Below are 24,693 nucleotides of genomic sequence, written 5' to 3' on the forward strand. Positions count from 1 at the left end.
CTGGTGTCCCGGTGTGGATAGCTACACAGCATTCCCCCCGATGGGCGGGGATATATGGTCCATGAGCAGATTGGGTGGGATCCTTCATGATGAAACTGACCTTTTCTGGCACCTTTCAGTATATATACTTCAGTTAAGATGGTAGCAAGCTCGAACGCAGCAGCCTCTCAGGGGCTGACCAAAGGCACAGTTTTCTTTTTTAAAATGTGTTTTTTTAAGATTGGAAAACTATACCAAACTCCAAGAACAACAGGTCTACCGCATCAGTGATCTGTTCATTGTTTGGAGCTGCTGGCCGTGGCATCAAGGAGAAGCCGGTAGACGGGCTGGAAGAAAGTTCAGAGCTGACCTGGGTGCAGACCGTACTGCTGCCACCTACCTGAAGACATTGGAGTTGGTGTGCAAAAGCAGTGTGCAGTGAAACCATGAGTGAATGTCATTGACATTTCTTTTGCAATAGCAAGACCCTGTTGGACACTGATAATGTGGGATACCACAGACCTGTTTCCCTTGTTTGGTGGTGAGACAGGCAGATTTTCTTGTTTGCGACAAGGCAGGAGCACAGCCTTGGTTGTAGCGAGGACTAGGCCTGAAGCACCGCAGTCCAGGTGAGACAACACTGGAGGCGCTGTAGCATGGAGTCCGTGCTCAGTTGTGAGCTGGCCTCTCCCTTCGGTGCTGGCCTCTAGTGCTCGACTGGTCAGTTGACAGGCTGGATTGCCGGGAGCTGTATGTCGCTCAGGGACTTGGACTATACACATTGCTTTCTTGCATAACAATGTGTTTGGTGCTTTTTCGTCTCTCGCGATTTTGGAAGTATATTATGCACCTTGACCCCAGAGGAAGGCTTTCTCGTTTGACTGTGTCCATGTATGGTCTGAATGACAATTAAACTTGCTTTGATTTGATATGTCCATGCTGGTGATACAGTGGTATCTGAACCTGCACTTCGGAACAAGAGGTCCCAGGTTTGAATCGGGCCAGCTTTTTGCGTGCTTTCCACCTGTGCTGGGTTGCGTATCAAGCTAGCAACTTAACCTCGTAAAACAAATAAACACTGAAGAAACAGCAAAGTTGCTGCCTGATGAGGCAAACAAGGCTCAGGTCGGATTAATTGATTGATGGAGAACAGATCCTTCCAGCAGCGCAACCCAGCAGTCCCCGATTTAACCCTAGCCTGATCACAGGACAGTCTACAATGACCAATTAACCTTCCCACTGGTACACCTTTGGGGGACTGTGGGAACTTTACCTTTTATTTTGTCCCTGATGGTGCCAATGATGCACTGGGCAGTTTTGCCTTCTAGCAAGTGAGACAATATCCTCCAAATACACCTTTTTGCTCCTGTAAAACCGAACAAAACCAATACTCAAAGCTCCTGTCATGAGAAGTGCGAGAGTCCTAAGGCAGGAAAGATGAGAAAGCACAGGGTTACGAAGAAGAGCATGGCTGGAGAAGGTAAAGTTTGACATCGGAGGACAAGAGATACCTCATTAGATAACAAAATAGAGCCTGTGATTATTGGAGCAAGACATCCAGGGATGAAAGCAGAGAAGTAGACTTGGGAACATCCGGAACTCTGCTTATTCTGTCTAAACCAACCAGTACAATCCTGCTTCCTCAACATATTGTATTTACAGTTAAGCAGAACCAACTTCAAAATTTTTGTGCTTGTTCGTAAATCTCTCTATGACCTTAGTAACCTGTTTCGCATTACAAAGAGGATTTTCACTTTTACAAATATTTTTCCCATATAAATTAATGATTCTCCGCTTTACACCTTTTCGGCTTAAAAAAGGTTTCACAGGAATGCTCTACCTTTGTAAAGGGGGGGGGACACCTGTAACATACACACACATCTAGTGGCCACTTTATTAGGTACACCTGTTTGTTATTGCAAATATCTAATGAGCCAATCATGTGGCACAACTCAATGCATAAAGCCATGGTCAAGAGGTTCAGTTGTTCAGATCAAACATCAGATTGGGGAAGAAATATGATCTAAGTGACTTTGTGGAATGATTGTTGGTACCATATGGGTGGTTTGAGTATTTCAGAAACTGCTAATCTCCTAGGATTCTCACACAGAACAATCTCTACAGAATTTACAGAGAATGCTACGAGAAACAAAAATTCAGTGAGCCGCTGTTCTGTGGCCTTTGCCTTGTTAATGAGAGACATCAGAGGAGAAAAGCCAGACTAGTTTAAGATGATAGTAACTCAAATAACCATACAACAGTGGTGTGCAGAAGACCACACTGGATTCCACTCCCCTACCCAACAAACCAACTGGGAGACCACAGCTTGTGCGGCTTCAAAGGTGTGCGTCAGACATGGCTATTAAGCGGCACTGGGGCCCCAAGGGGCATTATATTGGCTCCTTTCCTGTTTCCCCTGTATACCTCAGACTTTAGAGACAACGCTGAGCCATGTCATCTGCAGAAATTCTGATGACTCAGCAACTGTTGGGTGTATAAAGAGAGGACAGGAGGATAAATACAGGGCCCTGGTGGAGGACTTTGTAAAATGATGCAAGCTGAATACATCAGTAAGAGAAGAGAGATGGTGATGGAAGACTGCACTGCTTCCTGTTACTATCGATGGTGAGGACCTACAAGTACCTAGATGACAGACTTGAGTGGAGCACCAACATGGAGGCTACATACAAGAAGGGCCAGAGTCGCCTCCACTTCCTGAGGAGACAAAGATTGGAGTATGCAGATCTCTCCTTCGCATGTTCTGCCAGTCTGTTGTCACTGGTACATCTGCTATGTGGTGCTGAGCTGGGGCAATGGCATCAACATAGGTGATGGCAAAAGGCTCAATAAGCTGATTAGAAAGGCTGGCTGTTATAGGAGTCAAACTGGACGCAGTGGAGGCTGTGGTAGGGCAAAGGACCCTACGGACAATCCTGGCAAATCTGGACAATATTTCTCACCCTCAGCATGCCACCTTGGCTGAACAGAGGAGCACTTTTAGTAATAGACTAAAACAACTGTGCTGCTCCAAACAGCAGCTATGTGAGATCATACTTCCCCTCGGCCATTAGGCTTTATAATGAGGCAACCTACAGCCGAGGAAGTGATAACCCCTTCCTGTTAGACTGTTTGTGGTAACTTATTTATTGTTTTTCCTTACTTTTCTTTCTATACTTGTATATCTGTGCACTTGTAATGCTACTGCAACACTAATTTTGTAGTCAGGATCAATAAACTATCTGAAGTGGCCAATGAGTGTATGTGCTTCATTATTATTGATCCCTCATTATTTTTCACCATTCCTCCACTGGTGCTACCTCACTTTCCTGGGCGTTAATCACTAGAATTTCTTTCCAAAGCCTCTCCACATCTACATTTTTTCTCCTTTAAGACACACTTTTAACCCTACTCCACTGAGTAAGCCTTTGATCACCTGCTCTAATGTGTGACATGGCATCAATTAGCCAGCTCGAATCGTTACATTAAATGCGCCTGAGGCCAGTATCCAGAGGGCTGGATGAATGGGGATGGAATAACTGGCAGTTCAGATAATCCAGGTACCAAAAAGGTGGGGAACTGGGAACCATCAGATCTCAGAGAACCAGGATTCCTGAAAATAGGTTGATGTACAATTACATTTTAATTAAGAATATGCACTGAAAATCTGCAGCTTTAATCACTTTTTCTTACTATCTTTGAATCAGAATCAGGTTTATTATTACTGCCTTCGCCCCTCCAGAGAAAATGATTAAAGAACTTCAGATAAGGCACCTGAAAAATTAATTACCATGACAAACCCCTAACCGTGCTGGAATTGACCTGCTCTTGCGTCAGGTAACTGAGACATAATGGTTGCAGGAATACTGGGGTCAAACGTCAGCTTATACCATGCAACACTAATCCATGCATGGCAGCCACTATTAAAAAATGGGAATAGTGTTATAATCCATTAAGAGGAAACTACTGGGAATTTAAAAGACAGAAGATAAAGCAGATGCTGGAAATCTAGAGCAACAAACAGACACCTAGAGGAACTCAGCAGATCAGGCAGCATCTATGGAGAGGAATAAACAGTTGATGGTTCTTTTTTTGAGTTAGTTTATATTTCTAGAGTTTTAAGTACTCTGTTTCCAGGTGGAGAAGCATGCAAATACATAGTTTAAAAGAGACTAAGATTTATATGGGTCAGAAACATGTCCAGATGGTTGGGCTAAACAACCTGTCTCTGTATTGTGAATTCAAAGATTTGCTAATGAATGGCAGACAAAAAGAAAGTTTTAAAAAAATCTTCCAGTTCCTAATACTATTTTTGACTCATTCCTGTCAGCACAAAGACTGTGTGCTAGAATCCACGAGGCTGACTTAAAAGCAGTTTGTATTAGAACCAACACAAAGGGAGCAAAGGGATTTGAATTAGCACATACTTAGCAAACATAATCTGGGAAAGAAAGCACACTTCTGAAAGTTAGCTGAATTAATTACTAAATCAGACATGGTATTCTAGTTCAACCAAATGAACATGCTCACAGAAATATCTATTATTAAACACCCACCTTAGGAAGGCCAAGCACAATCCCGTCACACAGGTAATTCAAAACAAAGGCACCACCTTTAGTCACGGACAGAACCGCCTGCTTTGAGGAGCAGCACTACCTCTTTCCTCACTGGAAACTCAGAGGGAAGAGTTTCATAACAAAAATCAGGTTTCCTGCTCAGGAAGTTAGCTGAATCCTAATAAACGGCTGTATTGGGGCAAGGAAGATTCAAAACGCCTAGGTTTAGCCAAGTAATAATCTCTACAAAATGAGCACGGATTTTACATCTATTAATATGTTACATGCAAAGTCTAAAATAGAACAATTCTGGCTACAAGAATCTTATTTTAAACAGAGTTCACTGTACTTCCTGGGCCCCGATACAGCCTTTAAACGCTCCTTTGGCAAAGTTTAAGTTTCGGTTTTGATTCCTGGCTGAGCAGCCTAGTGGCAGAAGTAATTTCCAATAACTAGATTAGGGGGCCTTCGCATACTGTTGTAAACTGCAATTGCTCCGCCCTCCCTGCTCAGAGCAAAATTCTGTTGAGAGGGGGGCTGAGTCAGTTTCACTTTCAGTTTTTCAAAAAGATTACCGATATAAAGTCATCAAGTTTTGCACTGTTGTCTTTGCAAGTTCATCGTCTCATTGTGGCAATTCCAAAATTGTATATACCGTATCCATTTAAAATGAGTCTCTACTCAAACACACAAATGCTCTTTGACCTTATAAGTCTGGGGCTGTTTAATGGACAGCAATTCTTGTGGTTCTGCTTCTACCCCAGTGGAGAAACAAATGGACTTCATTAAATTAAAGGCAGTGAAATGGGCTAGCAGAACTTATGATGCAGCATGGCTTGGACGTCACAGCATGCAAGGGAAACAGACTGCAGATGCTGGAGACCTGGTGAAACACACACAAAATGCTGGAGGAACTCAGGTTAGGCGGCATCCATGGAGGTTAATGAATAGCCGACGGGTCAAGACCCTTATCCCTGTAACCCTCCTCAACCTGCCAATCACCTACACCTTCCTCACTCTGGTTCCTCTTTCCCTTTATTCTATGGTCCACTGTCCTCTCCTATCAATATTTCTTCTTCAACCCTTTCCCTCCTCCATCTATAACCTCCCAGCTCGTCACATGATTCATCCTCTTCCTCCTCCCCCTCCCCAGCCTGGTCTCACCTGCCAGTTTGTACTCCTCCCACTCCCTACACCTTATTTGGGCTTCTGGCTGCTTTCCAGTCACGGTAAGGGGCCTTGGATCGAAATATCGATTGTCTATTCCTCTTCATAGCTGCTGGCAGACCTGCTGAATTTCTCAAGCATTTTGTGTGTGTTGACTTGGATTTAAGTGGGATGTGCGTTAACCCACGAGGACTGGAAAGGATGAGGGCATGCCACCTGCCTGCGTGTATATATACGGGCTTCTGCCTCCTTCATCTTCAGTCCTGATGCTGTGTGTGTTTCTTTTCACTTAAAACTGGCAACAAAACACAAGAGATTCTGCAGATGCTGGAAATCTGGACGAACACACACAAAGTGCTAGAGGAACTCAGGTCAGGCAGCAGCAGCATCTATGGAGAGGAATAAACAGCCGATGTTTTGGCCAAGACCCTTCATCAGGACTGGAAAGGAAGGGGTAAGGCGCCACAGATGCTACCTGAGCTGCTGAGTTACTCCAGTACTTGGTGTTAAAACTACACATCTGGTGTGGCATGACCAAGATTCAGCACAAGTTTCCTGCTATGCAGTTGTCACTCTGGGAAACTGACAGATTTTTGCTAGCTTGTTAGCCACAGTCAAGGTATCAAAAAAGCTGGAGGGTAATAAATATTGTTCCTTTATTTAAGCAGGGTAGCAGATGTGGGCCGAGATTCTTACAATTATTGAAGAAAATCCTAAGGAATTGTATCTATAAACACACACAAAATACTGGAGGAACATACCAGAGAGAAATGACCAGTCGACATTTTGAACCAGAACCCTTATCCCTCTAACCCTACCCCATCCACATGACATAGCCATCGACTACACCTTCCTCCCTCTGGAACCCCATCTCCTTCCACGTCCTCTCCCATTGATTCCTTTTTCTTCAGCCCTTTCTCTCTTCCACCTGTCACCAACCAGCTCCCCCCTCCTTTACCTGGATAAATCTATCACCCATCAGCTGATGCTCCTCCCCTCCCCTCTCCATTTTCTTTCCCCTTACTTTCCAATCCTGATGAACGATCTTGGCCCGAAACATTGGCTGTTCATTTCCCCTCCATAGGAGCTGCCAGACCTGATTTATTTAAACGCAGCAGATTCCAGTTAATTTTACCATCAGGGCAGATGCTTATTTGGGACCACTCTTAAAGAACAAAAACTAATCAAGAAAATAACCATTTTATTTGCTGCTGAATTGGGATGGAAGACTGTTGCCAGTTTCTAACTTGCATCAATCGTGTACAGTTGTGTGTCCCATAGACACTTCACCATGCTTAGAGTAAATAGTTTTTAAAATAATGCCATTTACTTGTGTTTGTGTTCAAAAAAAGGTGACTTTTTTTCATGATAGTTGGTGAGAAGCAAACAGCAAGAGAGTTCAAAACTGTTTTGCTCCCTGCAGTCAAGGATTCAGGCTTAGAGATGTCAGTAATGACCAGGAGTGAAAATTGAACTACAAAGAATTTAGAGATGATTCATCTTGAATGTTTCAATGAAAATGAAGATTTGGAGGATGCAACTGTCAAAAGCATTAGACAAAGGTTGTCCATTATCTATCTGCACAAGGTAATTCCGTTCATTTACAGTCAATTTACAATTTACATTTACAATCACAGCAAATGGTGTACACTGAATTAATTCATCCATCAACAACTGTTAAGGACTAATAGGGTTTTATAGCACTGTAGTAGTAATTGTAGTGCTTAATTTGTTACTCAGTTAAATGGCAGATTGTACTTTTTATACCCCCCCCCATTGTAAGAACTGAAAAACATTTTCCATTATTTCCATTTTAACTATCACAGCTAATTGGGCCAAGCTGTATTGGTCCCAAGGTGTCCCAATGAACTGGAAACCAATATATACAGTCGGCCCTCCTTATCTGCAAAATCAACCAACCACGAATCGAGAAAACCCGGAAGTGCTCTTCCAACACTTGTTGTTCGAGCATGTACAGACTTTTTTTCTTGTAATTATTCCCCAAACAATGCAGTATAATAATAATCTTACATAGCATTTACATTGTATTAGGTATTATAAGTAATCTAAAGATGATTTAAAGTATACAGGAGGATGTGTGTGGGTTATCTTGGATCGGGATCAAAAAAAAAATCGTAAGTTCTCTTACTAAGTAAGCAGGAACAGGTACATCCGGTATTATTTAACGCCAGTTAGTCAAACGTTTGTCTTAGTATATATTTTACCTTTCAATGCGTATAAAACACTTAAGAACATATGTTTCAGCGCCGGGCTTGGGAACTGAAGTCTCTGAGTTTGATCCAGTGACAGACCACTTCTGAGTGTGCTCTCCACCATGCCGGGTTGACGTGGAGGATCAAAAACCCAAAACCCAATAATTAAACCACTGCATTGCTTAGTAATAATTGTAGCTTTCATCGGGGCACAGCCTTTCTCACTTTATCCTTTAAAATTGTTCTGATCATTGCCTGACATGGCCTCACGCTTTTTCAATGACCGATGGCGTTTCACCTCTTTCCGATCGCTTTATTATTTCCACTTTATTTTCAATTGTGATTATTTTCGTGAACAGAAACACTGCGGATTCAGAGCTCTGCTGCTGGATCCTAATGTCCACCGCACTGGGACAGGTTAAATAAGGTCTGGGGTTCTGCTGGGTCCCAAGGTCCAGAGCATTGAGTCAGGTTGAATAAGGCACCTGTGCATCCGCGTTTTTTGGTATACGAGGGGTCCCAGAACCAATCCCTCGCGGATGGGGGGCGGGGGGGGGGAGCGACTGATATATATCTGAAAAACAGAAAATGTGCCTAGTTACTGGTGTGGTGTGCTTAAGGCTCAGCACAAGTTTTTTTTTATTTATAATTACCCTGCTTTACAGTTCTCACTCCGCAGAGATTTTTCCTAGTTTGTAGGCCAGAAGGCTGGAGGATAAGAAATACTGTTCCTTTAAGCAGGGCAGCAGGTATGAGCCAGGAATCTACACACTGGTATTAGTGATAGTGAAATTATTAGAGAAAATTGTAAGAAACAGGATCTAAAGACATAAAAACAGGCAATTCTACAGATACTGGAAATCCAGAGTAACACACGCAAAAAGCTGGAGGAATTCAACAGGTCTGGCACCATCTACTGGGATGCTGATGACTGTGTCAGCACAAAACACTGTTTATTCTTCTCCATAAATGCTGCCTGACCTGTTGAGTTCCTCCAGTGTTATGTCATGTTCCTCTGGATTTACATATATTTGGGCAAGTATGAACTGATTAGGATAATTAGCATGGCTTTGTGCAGGGGAATTTTAGTGTCGTGAATATGACTTTTTCTGTGAGGTGGTAACAAAATGGTAGATGATGTCTACATGACCCATTGCAAACCATTTTGATAAGGCGCTGATCTAGAATCTGAAGTGAGTTGGCTAATTGGATCCAAAATTGGCTTGTTGATAGGAGGTCAGGACTGGAGTACCCCAGAGATCGTTGCTGGTGGTGATCGACCTATATACTGGGTTGTGAATGTAACAGCCATGTTAGTAAGTTTGTGGTTGATACAGAAACCGCTGGTGTTGTGTATAGTGAGAAAAGAGGATACAGATCAGATGGAAAGAGCATTGCCAGTTGGAATTTTATTCTAACAAGTGGCGAAATTTGGGAAGTCAAATATGGAAAGGACATATACATTAAGCAGTCGAGTACTAAGGAATGGTGCTGGGGGAGTACAAATCATAGTTCCTTGAAAGTGATAAGAGGTTGACAGGGGCTCAAAGCCTGAGGCAGAGCATACAACAGTTAGGACATTATGTTGTAACTTTACAAAACAGTGGTTTGGCTGCACGAGATAATGCAGAGAAGATTCACCAGGAAGGACATTGCATAGATTGAAGGAGAGAAGTTATGGGGAGTGATTGGACAGGTTGGGCTTATTTGTCAGAATCAGGTTAAGATCAATGGCACATGTTGTGAAATTTGATAACTTTGTGGCAGCATTACAATGTGATATATAACAATAGAGGGAAGAAACTAAATTACAGTAAAATATATATAAAATAGTTAATTAAGTAGCTTAAAAAATAGATAAAAAAGTAGTGAGGTATTGTTCATGGGTTCAATATCCATTCAGAAATCAGATGGTAGATGGGAAGAAGCTGTTCCTGAATCATTGAGTGTGTGCCTTCAGGCTTCTGTACCTCCTTTCCGATGGTAGCAATGAGAAAAGGGCACGTCCTGGGTTGTTTTTCTTGAAAAAGGCTGACCTGACAAGAAGTACAAGATGATACTTGTATCAAGATTTCTTTCCCCCATGGAATGGGTAACAAAATCAAGAGGTGCAGGTTTCAGGCAAGATAAAGGAATTTTGAGGGGGACCTGAGGGGATAAGGACTTTTTTTTTTAGCAGAGTGTAGCTGATAGCTGCAATGCAGTGCCACTGGAGGTGGTGAAATTACAGTTGATTACTACATTTAAAAGACATTTAGAAAGAGTCTTAATTCTTTAATTTCTTTAGCCAGAGGGTGGTGAATCTATGTAATTCATTGCCACGGACAGCAGTGGAGGCCAAGTCATTGGGTATATTTAAAGTGGAGGTCAATAGGGTTGTGGTTAGTCAGGGCATCAAAGGCTACAGGGAGAAGGCAAGAAAATGGGATTCAGAGAGACAATAAATCAGCCATTTTGGTGGTGTAGACTCAATGGGCCAAATGCCCTAATTGTGATTGTGCTCTTGTGTCTTATGGTCTAATGCAGGCAAGTGGGATTAATAGAGATGGCCAAAAAGATGGTAATGGATGTAATAGGCTGAAGGGCCTATTCTGTGCTCTCCCGTTCTATAAAGCAGACTTTATGTACAGGATGACCAGGAGATTGTCTGTGCTTGTTGCCTCTACTCCAGAACCAATCTCAGTGATTAGGTTACAGTTTACAGATGACACATACTCAAACAGAAGCATTGTGGACTACTTCACTGAAGTGATGGGCTTCACAATGAACCTCTGGAAAGCAAAAGGTCCTATGCCAAACTTTTCCCACACCAATCAAGAATCTTAATAAGATCTTGATCACTTGCCAAATGGAGAGTGCACTGACTGGCTGCATTACAGCCTGGTATGAAAAGACCAATGCTCTTGAACAGAAAATCCTACAAAAGGTAGTGGATTTGGCTCAGTACATCACAGGTAAAGCCCTCCCATCCATTGAGCACATCTACACAAAATGTTGTTGTAGGACAGCAATAACCATCATCAGAGATCCTCACCACCCAGGTCATACTCTGTTCTTGCTGCTGCCATCAGGTAGAAGGTACAAGAGTCTCAGGACTCACACCATCAGGTTCAAGAACCACTACTACCCCTCAACCATCAGGTTCTTGACCCAGGGGAAAACTACACTCACTTGCCCATCCATTGAGATGTTCCCACAACCAATGATCTCACTTTAAGGACACTTTATCTTGTTATTTCATATTCTCATTATTATTGCTACTTATTTATGTTGTCTTCTGCACTCTAATCTTCTATTAATTCTGTTATAGTTACTATTCTATAGATTTGCTGAGTGTGCTTGCATAAAAATGAATCTCAGGGCTGTATATGGTAACAGGTATCTCATATCGTGACTTATTAGATGCTTAAAGAAAATATACCCTTCTCTCCATCTTAATAGCCAACTTTTTTTGACATTACACTCCTGGGTTCAAGATTTTGCCATAAAGGGAAAACCACAACACCGACACTTCATACCTCTCCTCAAACTCTTCTCTCATGTTTGCCTCCTCTACCACCAGTGGCAGAACAACCCAGGCACCCACAAGCTATGTACACTCTATCTACAGTATGCCTCTCATAATCTTATGAGCCTCTATCAGTTCTCCACTCAGCTCCTGCCACTCCGGAGAAAACAACCCAAGTTAAAAGATGAACTCTGCTGTTAGAGCAAACTCTTCAGTGTGTGCTCAAGCTCTATTTCTAAAGCAGAATAAGCCGCTGGGAAAAATGTTGCATTTTATAACAGGGCAGTAACAAGCCTGTCACTGGTAGCAGGAAGAGGAATTGACAGGATGAATTAAGATTGAATTCTGTTCTGCAGGGAAGCCCTCTATACTTTCCCACTCAACTAATCTTAAGAGGATTTTTAGGCTTTATCTCTTTGCTAATTGTTGGGAGCCTGATGCGTACTGGCTGCTGAGGCCCTCTGTTATCAGGGTCAACCACGATCATTGCGTCCCAGCTGTCTACGTGATACGCAAGCCGGGGGAGTGCAATACGGAGAGCAAACTGTAGTAAGATCCCACTCTCGGTGCAGCTGATGAATCTAAAGGAACGGCAGAGATTGATATAGTTTGGGACCAGTGGCATCACAGGATTTGCCAGTCAGTGTTGAACTCAACGTAGGACTGCCTTAGGGACTCCAGCTTGGGATTTTCAGCGGGGTTTACTCGAAGCCCTCCCCTAGGTATAACCGCAAGGTAGCAGAGACTGGGAATGAGGGTTTTCCTTCTCCTAGACAAGCTGCCAACCACGGTTGATAAGCCCCATCTGCCTGAATGGTTGTAACAAAAGTTATTAAGGATCCCCATCACCCAGACATGTCCTCTTCATTGCTACCATCAATAAAGTGGACAATGACCCATGAACTCTACCTCACTATTTGCCCCCCACTTTTTGTACTAGTTATTTAATATGTATATATATTATTGTAATTTATAGTTCTAATTACTATATACTGCAATGTACTGCTGCTGCAAAACACCAAATTTCATGGCACAGAGCGCGATACAGTACAGGACCAGACCCTGCACTCTACCTGTGCTGACCATCAAGCTTGCGTCGCTGACATAAAATACTCCGAGGCATCCCATAACAAAAAGGAAAATCACTTCAGAAATGTAAGTCCTATTTTCCTCCCATGTGGTGCTGAAGAAACCTAGTGTCAAGATTCAAGATTACTAATGTCACTTCTAGTACACAAGAGTAAAGGAGAAGGAAATAATTGTTACTCTGGAGCTGATGAACACAAAACCACAATAAGATAAAGAACACAATACTAATAAAAAGAAAATCACAGTAAGTATACACAAAAGTTTTAGGCCTATATACAGTGTCTTTAAAAAGTATTCAACCCCCCCCCCCCCCCAGAAGTTTACACGTTTTACAACATTGAATCACAGTGGATTTAATTTGGCTTTTATATTTGTAATTAATTTAGATGGCTTCTTAAAGATCTGTTTTCCGTTTGACTATTGAGTATTTTTCTGCTCATCAGTGTCAAAAAAGCCAAATTAAATCCACTGTGTAAAAGAATAAAACATGAAAACTTCCAAAGGGTTGAATAATTTTTCATGGCACTGTATATAGCTAGGGTGTCTTAAGACTTTTGCACAGTAGTATAATTGTCAACGTGGAGCAGGGAACAGGTTCATAAATCTGGCAGGAGCAAAGGACGTTGGGAATGCCAGGGTTGGTGCGCCAACAGAGGGCTGTGGGGCAGGTGGCAGAGGAGTGCTGGGGCAGGGGGTGGCACAGGTGCAGACACAACCAGCCCTGAGTCACCAGACAAGGTCATTTGATTCCAAATAACTGCTTTATTGAACATTATGGAATGTCACTCTGGTGCTTCCTGCTCCCTCCCTTCTCCTTTTCCAAACTGTGACTCCCCTCTCACAGCCCCCTTCCTACCCTCAGTCTCCAACAAGGACACCTATCAGAATCAGGTGTGCAATATATAGATTGATTGATTGGTCATAGAGTGATGTTAGGGACAGGAGCATCTGTACATTAGGTAACCCTGACAGGAAATGATAAAGTAGTGGTGGGTGAGGGTGTGGAAGAGTAGGTTAGTGGGTGGAGGTGTTGATCAGCCTTACTGCTTGGGGAAAGTACGTAATTGTATTTAAGTCTGGTGGTCCTGGTGTGGAAACTATGTAGCCTCTTCCCTGAATGGAGTGGGACAAACAGTCCATGAGTAGGTTGGGTGGGATCCTTCACAATAGCATAGCAGGAGAAACGTAGGTTCACATCGACAGATCAGCACATCATTGAGAAAAAAACCTATGTGTTGCTTGGAAGGAACTACAAAATGATATTGTTCTATCATTCACAGGGAGACCTCAGTTTTATTATAAGCATTGGCAAAAATCCTACTGAACATCTGGTGTGTCAGAGACCAGATATAAGTTTATATAAATATGAGGGGTATAGCTAGTGTAGACAGTCAGAATATTTTTCCCAGCACAGATATGTCAAAATCTAAAGGGCATAGCTTTGAGGTGAGAGGGGGAATGTTTAAAGGAGATGCGTGGGCACCCTTTATTTTACACAGAGAGTGGTGGGTGCCAGGAATGGTGATGGAAGAACATACAATAGTGATGTTTAAAGAACTTTTAGACAGGTACATTACCAAGCTGAGAATATGGTTTAATCTGGCATCAAGTTTGGCGCAGACATTGTGGGATGAACCAGAGATAGTGAGATCAGCACCACAAAGTTCATTTGATAGAAAGGGATGATTGGAGAAGGGACAGTTCAAGTTCAACTTTGTTGTCTGACTGTACATGTATATAACCAAAAGAAACAACATTCCTTCAGATCATGGTGCACCCACAATACACATAACACATAGAGCTAAATAGTAACCACAAATAAATTAATAAAATATTGTTCAAAATGGTTTAATTCAAAGTGGTGGCAGGGTATTCATTTGTTTCACAGCCTGAGGGAAGAAGCTGTTACCCTGTCTGGCAGTCCCAGTCCCTGTTGCTCCTGTACCTCCTTTCTGACAATAGTGGGTCAAAGATTGTGGGATGGGTGGTAGGGATTCTCAACAATGCTTCGGGCATTAGAACCATAGAACACTACAGCACAGAAAACAGGCCATTCGGCCCTTCCAGTTGTGCCAAAGTTGATCATGTATTTGAAGTTGGTGATCCTAGTTTACAACAAATCTTAATTTACACTAAATCCAAAGAATTTATTGGTCAAGGCATAGAATATGACAGCAAAGAGATCATGTTAAAAGTCAGAGAACCTAAGTAGGAGTCACAACTTGAGCTATACACAGAGATTAAATCACCGAAATATAGCAAAAATATGAAAGGACTTGAAAGGGTGTTACCAAGACTACAGAAGTATAGTCATAAGAAAAGACTATGTAGACTGGATTTGTTTTCTTTGGGAAAATAAAGACTGAGAAATTAAAATGAGGTGAATTAAAATGTGAGGCACCTATACAAGGTAAACAGAGAAAAAAAACTTTTACCTTACCTTCAGCATAGAGGACACTGAGGAATAGATCCATTAATTTGGAAACGGAGAAAAAAAACACAATGAGGTAATGGCCTCAAAGGCACTCATCACATGTGTTTGGATGAGTGCTTCAACAGAATAATTGACAAGGTTATGAACCAAGAGCGGGACTTGGCCAAGGACCCCTTTTGACTGTAAACTCACTACTGTCCTGTGATATAAATTTCTGATTCTCATGAAGAACTTTGAAAGTTCTCCTATACTTCTTAATGCTGATCAAGACAAGACAAGGTGGCAAAAAAGAAAAACAAGTATAAAAGGAGTTGGCTTGTTTGGCTCTTAGAAAGATATATGCTGAATACCTTGCTAAGAATTACGAAAACACCATATTGTTGAAGATGAAACAAGTCCTTCACCCAAAGTGTGTGCTTAGACTCAGTGAGCAATTTGGAAGCTCACGGTTGGCCTTCGTACATGAGGAACTGTGTACAAGAGGAAGGATGTCTAGCTGCAGCTGTACCAGACCTTGGTGAAACCCCAACAAACTCCTATTACACTGATACCTTGGATGGAAAGACTGACGCTTGAGATATTGGATCAGTTAGTCCCAGAGTAAGAGAAGACCACAGAAACTTATTCAAACTTTGAACACTACTGGACAGGTATGATGCAGGGAGGAAACTTCCTGTGGCAGGAGAGTCCAGGATTGCATGTCACAGCCTCAGGATTTTTATTTGTTTTTATTCAGAGATACACCACAGTTACAGGACCTTCCAGACCAATGAGATCGTGCCGCCCAATTACACCCACGTGACCAATTAACCTTCCATCTGGTAGGTCTTTGGAACGTGGGAGGAAACTGCAGCACTCAGAGGAAACCCATGCAGTCACAGTTAGAATGTACAAACTCCTTATAGACGGCAGCAGAATTGAACCCAAGTTGCTGGTACTTTAATAGTGTTATGCTAGTGCTATGTTACCATGTCATTCCTGCGCTACCATTACTGCCCCACATGGAGTGTGCCATTTAGAGCAGAAATAGGACATTTCTTCATGCACGGGGTGATTAACCAGTGAATCCTCCAGTACGGAGAACAGTTGAGGACAAGTCATTAACTGTATTCCAGAGGCATGGTGACATACACTCCGTGGCCATTTTATTAGGTACACCTGCTCATTAATGCAGATATCTGATCAGTTGAACATTTGGCAGCAACTCAAAGCATAAAAAAAAATGCAGATATAGTCAAAGGTTCAGTTGTTGTTCAGACCAAACATCAGAATGGGGAAAAAATGTAATCTAAGTGACTTTGACCGTGGAATGATTGCTGGAGCCAGATGGGGTGGTTTGAGTATCTCAGAACCTGCTGATCTGCTGGGACTTTCATGTACAACAGTCTCTGGTTTATAGAGAATGGTGTGAAAAGCAAAAAAAAACATCCGAATGGTGGTTCTGTGGGGGAAAACACTTTGTTAATGAGCAAGGTCAGAGGGGAATGGCCAGACTGGTTCAAGCTGACAGGAAGGTGACAGTAACTCAAATAACCACACATTACAACATGGTGTGCAGAAGAGCATCTCTGAAGGCACAATACGTTGAACCTTGAAGTGGATGGGCTACAACAGCAGTAGATCACACTGGGGTCCACTCCTGTACCTCAAAGTGGTCACTGAGTGTATTGTTAATGGAAAAAGGATCAAGGGGTATGAAGAGAAGGTCAGGATATTTCAGTGAATGAACAAGCAATGAAGAATGGTGCAGCAGCATGAAGGGACAGATATTACTACTTTCCACGACTCCATCTCAAGTGGCTTACATCATCATTAGTAGTGTTGATCATGCAAGCCATTTGATGACGGGCAGTGGGGGTGGAGATACGTCTCCTTCCCTCCGACAGCCTGCAGCTCACCTTTGGGCAAGATGTAGCACCTGCTTAGTCCCTCAATCAGGGTCACGTGAAGCTACAGGAGGTGGTGGATGGTCATACAAGTAGCTGGTGCACATCACAAGTTCTGGTTATGCTACCACTGAGGCCAGGCAGACAAACTCTGAGGAGTATCGTTAATTCACCCATCTTGGAAAGACATTGCCCAAAGAAGGCAATGGCAAACCACTTCTATCGAAACATTTGCCAAAAACAACCATGGCCTTGCAGAAGACTTCGATCGCCTATGTCAATATGACATGGCACATAACAATGATGACGAATCACTAGTAAATAAATTCTATGAAAATAAGCAGCAACGAAGTGGACCTCCTTTCTCCAGCGTAATCAGTAATAGGGACAGGTTCCTCTTCAACGTCACAGCACCAGATCTTCACACTAGCATTACTATTTCTACATAAAATGTAGAATCAAATACTAAGCCACATTGCCATGAAGGGTGCAATGGTCTTGCAGTGAGGTGACTACTTCCTCGGGAGGCTACAGAAATTTGGCACGATCCCTTTGTCCCTCACCAGCTCGTTTACACACAGCATAAAACCTTCTTCCAGCTGGCTTCAGAGTCTCCCACGTGCCTTTTGGCAAATTCTAGCCGAGGTTTCACATGTTTTTTTCCCCAACAGTGGCTTTCTCTTTGCCACTCTCCCTTAAAGCTGTGATGGGTGAAGCACCTGGGCAACAGTAGTTGTATGTTCAGGCTCTTCCATCTCAGCCACTGAAGCTTGTAACTCCTTCAGAGTTGTCATAGGTCTCTCAGTGGCCTCCCTCACTAGTCCCCTTCTTGCGTAGTCACTCAGTTTTTGAGGACAGCCTGCTCCAGGCTGATTTACAGTTGTGCCATATTCTTTTCATTTCTATTTGATTGACTTAACTGTACTCCGAGGGATATTCAGTGACTTGGAAATTTTCTTGTATCCATCTCCTGACCTGTGCTTTTCAATAACCTTTCCGTGGAGTTGCTTGGAGTGTTCTTTTGTCTTCACGGTGTAGTTTTTGCCAGGATACTGACTCACCAGCAGTTGGACCTTCCAGATACTGGTGTATTTTTACCACAATCAATTCAAACACCTTGAGCACACAGGTGATCTCCGTTTAACTAATCATGTGACTTCTGAAACCAATTGGCTGCACCAGTGATGATTTGGTGTCATATTAAAGAGGGTGAATACTTACACAAACAATTATTTTATGTTTTATATTTGTAATTAATATAGACCACTTTGTAGAAATCTGTTTTCGCTTTGATATGGAAGAGTCTTTTTCTGTTGATCAGGGTCAAAAAAGCCAATTCAATGTTGTAAAACAATAAAACGTGAAAACTTCCAGGGGGTACTTTTAGAGGCACTGTGTGTGCCTACGAGTGTGTACATAACTATATATTTTTTAAAAACTAAATAAGTAGTGAAAAAATAGGAACCAAAAAAGTAGTGTTCATGGGTTCAATATCCATTCAGAAATCTGATGGCAGAGAGAAAAGTTGTTCCTAAATTGTTGAGTGTGGCTCTTCAGGCTTCCTGATGGTAGCAATAAGAGGGCATGTACTAGGTAATGGAGGTCCTCAATGATGGATGTCATCTTTTTGAGGCATCGCTCACTGAAGATGCCCTGGATACTATGGAGGCTAGCACTCATAATTGAGCTGGCTAATTTTACAATGCCCTGCAGTTTATTTCAATCCTGTGATGAGGCCCCCACACCAGACAATTATGCAGCCAGTTAGAATCCCCTCCACTGTTACCTTGCTGCATCTATCCCACTGTTATCAGACTCACGAATGGCTCCCTATTAGTAATCTTCCCTTTTACTACCTTAATGCACTGTATAACGTAGTGATCTGTATGATAGCATGCAAAACAAAGTTCTTCCCTGTACCTCAATGCACGTTACAGTAATAAACCAACTTACCAATTCAATAGGAATTAATCAGTGATCTTGATTTGAACTCTACAGTTAAACTGCACTTCCACAATTAAGGCACGTGGCTCAAGTTCGCAGGAAAAAAATTCTCATTAATCATCCTTTATTTAACATTGTCGTCAGTCACTTTCAATCCCAATTTAGAAGACTACAAAGCAAGTCCCCAGTGGAGTTCGGTTTTCTCAGTTCAGCACTTCTGTATTTTTGCTTCCTTGCAGCTACAGTCAGATTCAGATTCTGAGCTTTCCCCACAGACCCCTTGGCTGATAAACAGATAGAACAAAAAAAAGCGACCCAACACCTTGTGTGGATGTGCATGTCACACTAGGCGCTCAACCCACTCAACTGGTTGTCTTTATATCGAAGTGAATGGAATTAATAAAATCCCTGTTGCATACAAACGCTTCCCTTTCTAATGAATTGAGAAAGATAATTGAGATGTGCTTTAATGACAGGCAGCACAATGTTGAATACATGCCACGGGCCATTTCATGTTTGGCTGAGGAAAGTACTTTAAGTATTCCAGATCCTCGAATCAAAGCTTGGAATATTTTCGCAAACAATACAGTCTATTTGTGCAAAACAGATGGCTGTTTATCTCAGAATCTGACAAACTGCTTTACAATTCATTTTCACTCCATACCAGACCTCACGTAGTCACGTGCCAGAACAAAAAGCAAGATTGAAAGATTAGCATCCAATAAGATTGAGTGTATTCATTTCTGATGCCCTATGACTCAGTAATGCCCCTCATGACTCATGAATCCATGAGCTATGAATCACATAAATAAATGGAGACCCTACACTCTAGTCTATTTATTTACAGATACAGGACCCAGCCATGCAATTACACACGTCACCAATTAACCTACTAATCCATGGGTTTTAGAATGTGGGAGGAAACCCAAGTGGTCATGGGAAGAACGTACAAATTCTTTAGACAGAATTGAACCCCATTCGTTGGTGCTGTTACGATTTATGCTAACCAGCATGCTACCGTACTGAATGATGCTACCTCCACAAATCAGAGGTCCTCAGCATGTCACCCTCAACAGGTCCAACACAACGTGTCACCCTTCCCAACTCTGTCCCTCCCCCACCTAAAAAAAATTCCTGTCCAAACCTCAAATCTAAGTTCCTCAAACTCTAATGTTCTCTTGTCGAGCATATATGTTCACGTACAACCTCAGTAGAAAAAAGCCATTTGAAAACAAATGGTTTACAAGCCAAGGAATTTGGGCTTGTCTCATGCACGACTGTGATGCACAGACACTGCTAAGAAGCATGCTCAAAGTGTTCTGTCAGTCAAAAAGCTCTTTGAGTTCCTATACCAGATGGAATGCAGCTTTCAAGAAAATTGTCACCTTAAAGCACAACTGGGAAGTAGGCAGATATTGCTGATCTTGTCAGAAACACCCACATAATTGAGATAATCTACCCAATACTGAACAACAAGCGAGTCAAACAGAGGGAGGTGACGGATATCACTCAGATCACCTCCTATGTTCAAGTAATACCAACCCTTTACTTCTGTTTCATAGTATCGCCTTAAATAATTTTTTTGTCATGAGCACTGCTTGCTTTTGGCTAACTTAATAATGACTTTTTGATACAGAATACATATGAATTAAAGTTGAATTCTTGTATCGTGTTCAAAGAATTACGATGGAAGTCCATTAATATTTGCAAGGCCCCCCTCATGGAAACCTACCGAATAATGAAGGGCCTGGATACAGTGAATGTGGAGATGCTTCCAATAGTGAGGTAGACTAGGACCAGAGGGCATTACCTCAAAACAGAGGGACTTCCCTTTAAAACAGAAATGAGGAAGAATTTATTTAGTCAAGAAGTGGTAAATTTGTGAAATTCAGTGCACAGACAGTTGACGAGGCCAAGTCATTGGGTATATTTAAAGTTGAGGCTGATTAGTCAGGATGTCAAAGGTAATGGCAAGAAGACAGAAGAATGGCAATGGGAGGGGTAATAAATTAACCATGATGGACTGGTAGAGGAGATTCAATGGGCCAAATGGTCCAATTCTGCTGTCTTATGTTGGCAGACATTAAAAATATCACAACCAGAAGAAAGGAACAAATAGCTCTTTACAATGAACATCTAACTTGCTATTTTGTCTCCACTGTTAACTCCCAGCTGGCTGTACAACTGGTCTCCAGAGAAATCAGCACATCAGTATATTAATGTTCATTTATCACTTGCCCATTGCTACAAGGTCAGAAATTCAATCAGCTTCACTTACCAAGGAATAGCAGTGCTGCAATACAAGCGTGGATTACGAAAGCGACTGGTGCCAACGATGTCAGCATCAATTTAGCAGACTGATCTCTGCTTTAATACAGCCATTAAAGATCGTGATAAGCAAAATGGGGTCAGTTGCACATCAGCCCCACCTCAACAAAGCCAAGTACAGACAATTTTTCAACTGCGGGTGGGAGGAATAGTTAGCTACAAATTCAGTTGAACGAAATTCATCCTTACTCTATCCAATGCAGAGTGCCAAGTTTCAAAATAGGCACAAAAAAAAATCCGCATTTCCACAGCACTGTGAATGGTCATGTCTCTCGAAGACATCTTCAAGGCGGCAGCATCCATCATGCAAAACCCTTTAAGGTGTCTGTTAGAGAGTATAGGGGGAATGTCAGAGGTAATTTTTTTTTAATAAACTGAGAGTAGTGGGTGCTTGGACTCTGCTGCCAGGAGTGGTGATAGACATTTAAGAGACATTTAGATAGGCACATAGATGATAGAAAAATGGAAGGCTATGTGAGAGAGAAGGGCTAGATTATCCTGGAGTATGTTTAAAAGTTGTATAACATCATGAGCTGAAGGACTTGTACTATACCATACTGATCTATATTCTATGTTCTAACTCTTCAAAATAAAATAAAATTCATTGAGAAAACTTTGTAAATTTGGTCACCAGGAGGCCCTGTGAAATGGATCAGAGAACAGTAACACTCAATACTGAATCTGAAATACACTAGTGAAGTTGGCTAATTAACTGATGAAAGCCAAGGCAATCAACACTGCTAGTGTTGTGTGCGTAGCCCACTGCTCTACTCTCTACACCCACGATCAGTGGCTCGGCACAACTCAAATGCCATCTATAAATTTACTGATGACACAACCATTGTTAGCAAAATTTCAGATGGTGACAAGGAGGCGTACAGGAGTGAGATAGATCAGCTGGTTGAGTGGTGTCACAGCAACAACCTTCACTCAATGTCAGCAAGACCAAGGAACTGATTGTGGACTTCAGAAAGGGGAACTTAAGAGAAAACCCATCAGTCCTCATCAAGAGATGGAAAAGATGAGCAGTTTCAAGTTCCTGGGTGTCAATATTGCTAAGGATCTATCCTGGGCTCAATATACTGATGCGATTACAAAGAAGGCATGACAGCGGCTATATTTCATTAGGATTTTGAGAATAATTGGTACGCCACCAAAGGCAATCAAATTTCTACAGGTGTAGCGTGGAGAGCTTCTAACTGGTTGCAACACCGTCTGGTATGGAAGGGCACAGGATTGGGGAAAAGCTGCAGAAAGTTGTGAACGCTGCCAGCTCCATTATGAGCACTAGCACACCTTCAAAAGGTGATACTGTGGCGACCCACTTTCTGCACAAGCGAACCGGCTCACAAATAGCCAACGCGCAGGGGGAGACTTTGGTAATGCACCTCTGACGTCATTTCCGCCCAGAGAGGGCAGGCGCTAGGGATTAAATGCCAGCGCCACGAAGTTTGAATAAACTATTTCTCGAAACGACTTACCGACTGCGTGTCATTATTTCAGCGCTGTGTGTAGCACAATCGATACATTGGTGACCCCGACGGTCCAAATGGGATTTGGACCAAAGATGACCGACTCTTCATCTGTTCACGCAGTTTCGCTAAAACTGCTGACTTTCTGGAAGCTGCGACCACACATGTGGTTTAGCCAAGCAGAAACCCAGTTCCAGATTCAGCAGATTCTATGCGTTACTACCACGTGGTGAGCGCCCTTGACCAGGAGACTGCCTCCCAGGTTGCGGATTTCATACAGTCACCCCCGGAAGAAGGCAAATATGAAGCATTCAAAGCGATGCTCATTGGGACCTTTGGCCTCCCACGGCGTGAGCGAGGTGCCCGCCTGCTTCACCTGGATGGTTTGGGAGACAGACTGCCGTCAGCATTGATGGACGAGATGCTGTCCCTGGCTGACGGACACAAGCCCTGCCTCATGTTCGAACAAGTGTTCCTAGAGCGACTGCCCGAGGACATACATCTGCTGCTGGCTGACGCAGATTTCAGCGACCCCTGGAAGGTGGTGGCCCGGGCAGACGTGCTGTGGATAGCCAAGAGGGAGAGCGTGGCGTCCATCGGTCAGATTACCAGGCCACGTGCCCAACAGTAGATCAGACAAGGCCCGGCTGGGGGGGCGCACACAACACAGAGGCAGGAGTGAGGAGGCCAGTGAACAGTGGTGTTTCTACCACCAGTGGTGGGGCATAAAAGCCCGCCATTGTCGCCCGCCCTGCAAGGGCCAGGGCCAGCTGCCGCTAATGACTATGGCAGCTGGCCACCAGGACAGCCTCTTGTACGTCTGGGACAAACAGTCGGGATGCTGCTTCTTGGTTGACACCGGAGCGGAGATCAGTGTCTTGCCCCTGACTGGGTATGACACCCACAACAGGAAGCCAGGACCCACCCTGAGGACCGCAAACAGCAGCATGATACGGACCTACGGCACCCGCACAGTGCAGCTGCAATTCGGCACCAGCCGGTTCACATGTGACTTCACACAGTCCGTGGTCGCCCAACTACTCCTGGGGGCGGACTTCTTGTGAGCTCACAGCCTGCTGGTCGACTTGCAAGGGAAAAGACTGGTACATGCCGAGACTTTCCAGACGTTCTCCCTGGGTGAAGCCAAGTTGCCGGCCCCACACCTGGACTCCATCACGCTGTTGGACAACACATTCACCAGAATCCCGGCAGACTTTCCATCGATTCTGGCACCGCAGTTCATGGCAGCCATGCCCAGACACGGGGTATAGCACCACATTCCGACCCAGGGACCACCCTTCCATGCCCGTGCACGAAGGCTCCCCCCAGAAAAGCTCCGCCTGGCAAAGGAGGAGTTCAAGAGGATGGAGGAATTGGGGATCGTACAGAGGTCCAACAGCCCTGGGCCTCCCCCCTGCACATGGTGCCCAAAGCAGCTGGGGGCTGGAGACTGTGTGGCGACTACCACAGACTGAACGAGGCTACAACTCCAGACCGCTACCCCGTGCCGCACATACAGGACTTTGCAGCAAACCTGCATGGGGCAAGAATCTTTTCTAAAGTAGACGTCGTCCGGGGATACCATCACCCTGAAGACATCCCCAAAGCAGCACTCATCACCCCGTTCGGCCTGTTCAAATTCCTCCAAATGCTGTTCGGCCTGAAGAATGCCGCACAGATGTTCCAGTGGCTAATGGATGCGGTGGGACGCGACCTGGACTTTGCATTCATCTATTTGAATGACATCCTTATAGCCAGCAGTAGTCGCCAGGAGTATCTGTCCCACCTCCGCCAGCTCTACTCCTGCCTGAGTGATTTCAGCCTCACGATCAACCCGGCCAAGTGCCAGTTCGGTCTCGATACCATCGATTTCCTGGGCCACAGGATTACCAAAGACGGGGCAACACCTCAGCCCACCAAGGTAGATGTGATCCGCCACTTTGCCCGGCCCAACACAGTCAAAGGCCTGCAGGAGTTCGTTGGTATGGTGAACTTCTACCATCGTTTTCTCCCCTCAGCAGCCTGTATCATGCACCCTTTGTACACCCTGATGTCGGGTTACTTGGGACGATTGGGACATTACTTGGGACGAGGAGGCTGCGGCCGCTTTCGTTAAAGCC

At 43.5% G+C, this 24,693-nt stretch overlaps 1 protein-coding gene across 4 annotated transcripts in view; it reads right to left on the reverse strand.

Annotated features, from left to right (window-relative positions):
- Window positions 1-24,693, reverse strand: part of adar (adenosine deaminase RNA specific) — a 120,355-nt gene that overhangs the window by 80,688 nt on the left and 14,974 nt on the right. The window contains exon 2 of one of the 4 annotated variants that reach the window (XM_059980039.1): window positions 7,925-8,486. The exons of 2 other annotated variants lie outside the window; for them this stretch is intronic. The gene's annotated coding sequence lies outside the window, so the exon portion shown is untranslated. Of the gene's footprint in view, window positions 1-4,532; window positions 4,908-7,924; window positions 8,487-24,693 lie in introns of those variants that run through there. One more of the 4 variants, XM_059980038.1, reaches the window with a different exon arrangement.

This window comes from Hypanus sabinus, chromosome 9 (assembly GCF_030144855.1).
Source record: "Hypanus sabinus isolate sHypSab1 chromosome 9, sHypSab1.hap1, whole genome shotgun sequence".
NCBI classification, from domain to species: domain Eukaryota; kingdom Metazoa; phylum Chordata; class Chondrichthyes; order Myliobatiformes; family Dasyatidae; genus Hypanus; species Hypanus sabinus.